We start from the raw sequence: 5,145 nt of genomic DNA on the forward strand, positions 1-5,145 counted from the left end.
CCACAGTAAATTGAAGCTATCAATAATCCACATGGGTCTTAAAAAATGCAAGCAATTGGACCTATTCTTGATGAAAAAAAAATCCATTTTGCTATTATGATTCATCAGCTCAGGGACAGCAGTTTACCATCAAGACTTCCTGCCCAGCAGGGGAAAAACTTTATTTTCTGTAAATCCTTGTCTATTTTAGGATTGCAGTGGGGAAAAAGCCTATTTTATGTTTATCTATAACAGAGGGGATTAAGTTAATGAGGCTTGACCAGCCCCTTCCATTTCTCTGTACTTAAAAATCAAAACTGCACTGGAGCAAAAAAAGCAATGCCTTTATCCAGAGGTCATCTTTGGCTGCAAATGCATGTTCTGGCCTCCTCTTCCTTCCAGTGGTTGATGGAGCTCTTTGGATTTTGTCGTTCCCCCCTGACATGCCACTAACACCCCATTAGGGGCAGCTGCAGTATCCTGCAAGAAGGACTACAGTCAGAAGCCCGGAGCATAAAGTAATTCTATAATTTGGCAGTTAACACATTTTGGCTTCTTTCCCTCTACTGCCTTCCACTACTGCCTTCCCTCTTTCCAGGCAAGCCTGGACAATTCCATAATTTAGCCTGTGTTTACATGGCTACTGTGAATCTGCATCACTATCCCTGAGGAAAAAAAAACCTGACCTTTTTCTTCAGTGCTGGACAGCTTTTAGGGACCCAAACTCTTATGCCAGCTAGGGAAGGTGTCTGTGGGATCGTGTGTACTAACACACCGAGATACACATGGTAGATTTTATAATCCTTAAATACAACATAAGGCACCTTTAGAGAACATGATAAGGAACTCTGGGTTAGAAGAAAATGTAACAACTTTAATGGAAACAAGCATCTTAATTCCCTCATCGCAACTAAAATCATAGCCAAATAAAATCACAGCTAAAATCATAGCCAATACCAACCAGGATTCCTCTTTTCTAAGAGCCAAAATCATATTCAATAAAGGAAATAAAAATTAAAAATTTTAACTAAAATAAAACTAAATATTTCAGAACTATTTGTTAGGATGTACAGGAAGCTGGATTCTTTTGCAAGGGCTGACACATGGCCAGACTGACATAAAATTTAGTTTTAAAAATATTGACCCTGTAATCCTCTGTGACACAACATCCTTGAGGAACAATTAATTGAAGCAGAACTCCATAGTACGTAGCATTAAAATAAAAAGCATACCTTTACATTTTTAAGGAAAACACCCTTGACAAGAGACAGTTTACCTATATTTTGGCCAGAGTTGGAAGGAAAAATAGTTTCACTCCAGGTCATCTAATCAAGTACAGAAAACAGATTCCACGAGAAATTCTAAGAATAAAAAAAAATTGTTATGAGTCCTGAGCAAAAACAAGGTAATAAATCACACTGAGGGTGGTGTTTCTGGTTTTCTGGTTTTTTACATTTGATTCATTTATTAGGAAATTAAGAAGGCCTATCTGGATACTTACTGATTTTTGAGTAAGTCACTGAAGGGGATCATCAAGTACAACTAAACAGATGGTATCTATCATACAGTTAGCTAACTGGAAGTTAGCTACAAATAGCTTTTCTGTCAGAAACGATACTTAAGAAAACAGTTTTGCATACAGAATATAAAGTGTCTTTCTAATACTTCCATACTTCCTTCCTTGTACCAAAACAACACACTCGTGCATTTCTTTGGCTATATTTTCAGTGCTAAGCACCGCTTTATGTTGCTGCTTTGGAAAAGGCAGGAGTTTTGGCAGAAGAGGCGTTTGTTCAGGAGGAAGCGGTGAGAAGGAGTTGCTCATCCAACAGGGCAGGGAACAGACTCCTCCACTGACAGAGCTTCACTGACCCCTAATGGACAATCCCCAACAGTGCCTGGCCTGGCAGGAATTTCCAGCCATGCCAGAACACCTCACATTGATCAGCACTCCTCCTTTCAGCCTAATATGAGCTCTGAAAAACCTCAGCTTTTCACTATTTAGTGTCAACTTCTTTATACCACCTTCCTATCTGACCGTCTGAAGTGTGCTAAGAAGCCAGAAGGAAGAGGAAGGTGAACAGTGTTTAATGCAGCCATTCTGACACCTAGCTAGGACAGAGCAAATTCAAATTCAATTTAACAGCAAATTCAATTTCAAATTGCTTTAAAACTAAAGCAAACCGGTTTGACATCTTTCAACAAGAAATAAAAAGCATTAAGGACTAACATCTCTAACTGACCCATTTAAACTACTTTAAAAGGAAGATGCGCCATCAGCACAATCAAGAATCTGTATGGTTGTAATTTGAAAGGCACAGTCCAAGTATTTGTGCCTTTTCTCCCCAAGGAGTGACTATAGCTGCCATCAGGAGAGCACTGAGACGTTTCCATTACAGGAAAAAGACTCTGCTTCAGCAAAACTGCTTCCATTTCCACTGAGTGAAAAACTGCCAGCACCAGAAGGGAGAATGAATCCATGCTGGTTGGTGCAGTTTCTTTTTGTCTTCCACAGACTGCAGAGATGAACTCATGGGAATGAACTCCCAATACAGAAAAGTGACCAAACTGGAAATAGGCTGCATTTCCCATTCCCTGTCTAGAAAAGGGTTTTGTTCACATTCTTTTTTCACTAGTTTGGTTGCTCTGTTGTCCTTTTGCTATGCACCTTGCTTTTCTTCCAGAAATGCTATAAATCTTCCAAACTATAGAGATTTTGATGTGCAGAAGTAATGGCATGGAACAAAAAGAATCCCAGAGCCAATGCCCACACTGACAGCCAGCAGAACAGCCCCTTTAGACAAATAGCACTAGTTTGCAAGAAAACTGCTGGCTTCCAAGGCTAACAGGATGAACTAAAAATCCTTGCCTAGGTCAAAAAGACCCACCAAATTTCAAAACCTGCTTAAATCTAGCACTTGAAGTAATGATCATTTTATGGTATCACTTTCAGAAACAAGAATGATAAAAGGCAAACCAACTCAGGCAAACACTTTGCTGCTAGAAATTCCTGCCCCTTCAGTGTGGTTACATAACAGATTAAATTAAATTACATTAATCTCTGGTTAACAGAGCCACTTGGGAGACAGTCTTGTAGGGTAAAGAAGTCCAAGAAAGCTGGACATGCTTCCAGAAGGAAATCTTAAAGTTGCAGTAGTAAGCCATCCCCTTATGCTGAAAGATGAGCTGGCAGGGAAGACCAGTCTGGCTGATCAGAGCTTTGGCTGAAACTCAGGAAAAAAAAAAGTTTGTGACCTTTGGAAGAATGGGCAGGCAACTAAGGAGGATTACATAGATGTGTTGAGGTTATATAGAGAGAAAATTAGAAGCAACAGGGCCCAGCTAGAACTGAATCTGGCTATTGCCATAGAAGACAATTAAAAATGTTTCCCTAAATACATCAGCAACAAAAGGAGGGCTAAGGAGAATTACCACCCTTTATAAGATGCAGGGATAAACATAGTAACAAAGGATGAGGAAAAGGCTGAGGGACTTAATGCCCTCTTTGCCTCAGTGTTGAATAGTAAAGCCAGTTGTTCTTCAGATATCCAGCCCCCCAAGCTGGAAGACAGGGATGGGGAGCAGAATGAAGCCCCCACAATCCAAAGGGAAATAGTCAGTGACCTGTTACACCAGTTAAGACACACACAAGTCTACAGGACTGGATGGGATCCAAGGGTCCTAAGGCAACTGCTGATTGTGTTCAATGGGCCACATTCTGCCATTTTGAATCCTGTGTTCAGTTTCACAACAAAACAGACATTCAGGTGCCAGAGTGTCCAGGAAAGGGCAGTGTAGCTGGGGGAGGGTCTGGAGCACAAGGCTTATGGGCTGAGGGACCAGCTCTTAAGCATGTTCTTTAGCCTGAAGAAAAGCAGCCTCAGAGGGGATGTTATTGCTCTCTAAAATTACCTGAAAGGAGGTGATAGCCATGTGGGGTCAGTCACTTCTCTGAAGTAACAAGTGACAGAAAAGGAGGAAATGTCTTAAAGTTGAGCTGAGGAGGTTTAATTTGGGTATTTTAAATTCCAGTCCTTTTTTCCCCACATTCTTCTCATCTTTCTTTAACAGAAGCACCAAATCTTGACATCAGTTGTGTATCTCTGCTCTGAAGAAGCAGAGAAATCTACTGAAAGGTAGATTTGACTGTCACTATTTCTCTAGCACACACAGGACAACACTGCATACTTCAAGATGTCCTGGTAAGCCTGTGGTTTCAGTTTTTTCTGTGTTGTGACTATTAGACACGAGACAGATTTCTGGTGTTCCTGTTTTCTGTTCACTTGGGAAGAAATTATCTGTTAACTCAACCCACTGGCTGAATGTCCATTACAGTCAGGTTAAAAAGTTGAGGGAAGCAATCAAATATTGTTTGAATCTCCCAACAGATATGAATTTTAGTTTTGGTAAAAGACACAGTGCTAACTGGACGTAATACAGTATCAGAAATTTACTGTATTAAATCCTCACCACATGGAAATCAGTGGCAAACCACCCTTCAATGACCACAATCTATCTAATAATTTCAGTATTTCTCTGATTCAAGAAAGTCAAGAACCCCCCACTATCTCAGAGCAGCTGACACTCCTTTGATTTATGCTTGCCATGCTCGCACATTTATTTTGACCATCATGAAGAACCTACCAGGGACTAAAGGACCTCACAGCACCTGATGAGTTTAGTGTAAAAAGCTTTTTGGGCTCAGTGTTAGAAGGAAACAATCCCCACACACTCCCTGAAGAGTGGGAATGGCCTCCCTCTAACCAGGGTTTCTAAAGAACAGTGATGTGCAAACACAGTTGTGTCACTGCTCATCTTCCCCTTTTCTTTCCATCCTGTGATCCTTGATGGTTGTGCAAACCATTCAAATAGTCCATCATTAGATGCTAACATAGGTTGGGCTGACTGCTGAACTTCCGTATGAGACAAGGAAGCAGCATGAATAACCTTTTTTCCTTCCTCCCCTCTTCCCATATCCCACCACTAATGCCTGCTGGGTGGAGCAAGGGCACAAATAAATTGGTTTTGATTAATATAAAAGCTGTAGAGATAAAATCAGGAGACAAAACCCTCTTCATAGTATAATGGATGGAAAGCAAACAGGTTTCCTGAAAATTTTATGATTTCCAATGAATTATAAAACACATTCAAGCACTCAAATAAATG

This window comes from Vidua chalybeata, chromosome 1, assembly GCF_026979565.1.
Source record: "Vidua chalybeata isolate OUT-0048 chromosome 1, bVidCha1 merged haplotype, whole genome shotgun sequence".
Classification (NCBI taxonomy): Eukaryota; Metazoa; Chordata; class Aves; order Passeriformes; family Viduidae; genus Vidua; species Vidua chalybeata.